The 984-nt window shown below is 40.9% G+C and overlaps 1 pseudogene; it reads left to right on the top strand.

The window, feature by feature from the left end:
- Positions 1 to 2: 2 nt before the first annotated feature.
- LOC103201984 lies at positions 3 to 557 on the top strand (annotated as a pseudogene).
- The last annotated feature ends 427 nt before the right edge of the window (positions 558 to 984 follow it).

Genomic DNA, 984 nt, shown 5'->3' with positions numbered 1-984 from the left:
TGATGACCACAGTTTTGGCTGGGTTCCCCCAGCAGGAGCACCAGAACCACCACCAGGATTTGGAGGCCACCATCAACCACCAGGTCAACCTAGAGGTCTCTGCCTCCTCCTTCTATTTGTCCAAGTCTTACTATTTTGATTGCAATGACGTGGATTTGAACAATTTTGTCAACTATTTTCTTCACCAATTTCATGAGGAGAGGGAACATGCTGTGAAACTGATGAAGCTGCAGAAGGAGGAGGCAGAATCTCCCTTCAGCATATCAGGAAGCCAGCCTGTGATGACTGGGAGATTGAGCTGCATGCAACGGAGGGTGTGTTACACTCGGGAAAAAGTATGACTCCGTCACTACTGGAGCCGTACAAACTGGCCACTTACCAAAAGGAACCCCATTTGTCTGACTTCATTGAGATTCATTACCTGAAGGAGCAGGTAAATTCCATTAAAGAATTGTGTGACTATGTAATCCACTTGTGCAAGATGGGATGTGGATTCTGGCCTGGCAGAATATCTTTTTGACAAACTCCTCCTGGGAGGCAGTGATAAAGAGAGGTAAGCTTTAGTGTGGTTCCTCCCTAGCCAGAGGGGTGACTTCCGTAGTTACCAAAGCAGTACTTGCATGTTGGGTTTACTTTTTCTATAAATTGTGCCAAAATATCCATTTAAGTTCTTTCATTTGTACCATTCCTTCAAATTAAGTAATTTGGCAACTTCACCCCCACCCCAGTTTAAAAAAACAAAACAAAACAAAAAAACTATACTGAAAACCCCCACAATTCTTTGTTCTTCATTCTACATCTTTCTCCTATCGAGGAATATAAGAAGATCTATACTTCTTATAAATTTGTATTATTTAACCTCTTCAATCAGAGGAATCTTTGGATGGTGATACTGAATCAGATGTGTGTCTTTTAAAAGACTGTGATTTGGATGAAGGTTTACAAAGCAAATTCATTTTTTATACAAGTCATACACATTTTGTT

This window comes from Orycteropus afer, unplaced genomic scaffold (genome assembly GCF_000298275.1).
Source record: "Orycteropus afer afer isolate SDZICR_OR568_19922 unplaced genomic scaffold, OryAfe1.0 scaffold00170, whole genome shotgun sequence".
Taxonomy (NCBI): domain Eukaryota; kingdom Metazoa; phylum Chordata; class Mammalia; order Tubulidentata; family Orycteropodidae; genus Orycteropus; species Orycteropus afer.
This window is presented reverse-complemented; position numbering and strand designations above follow the sequence as displayed.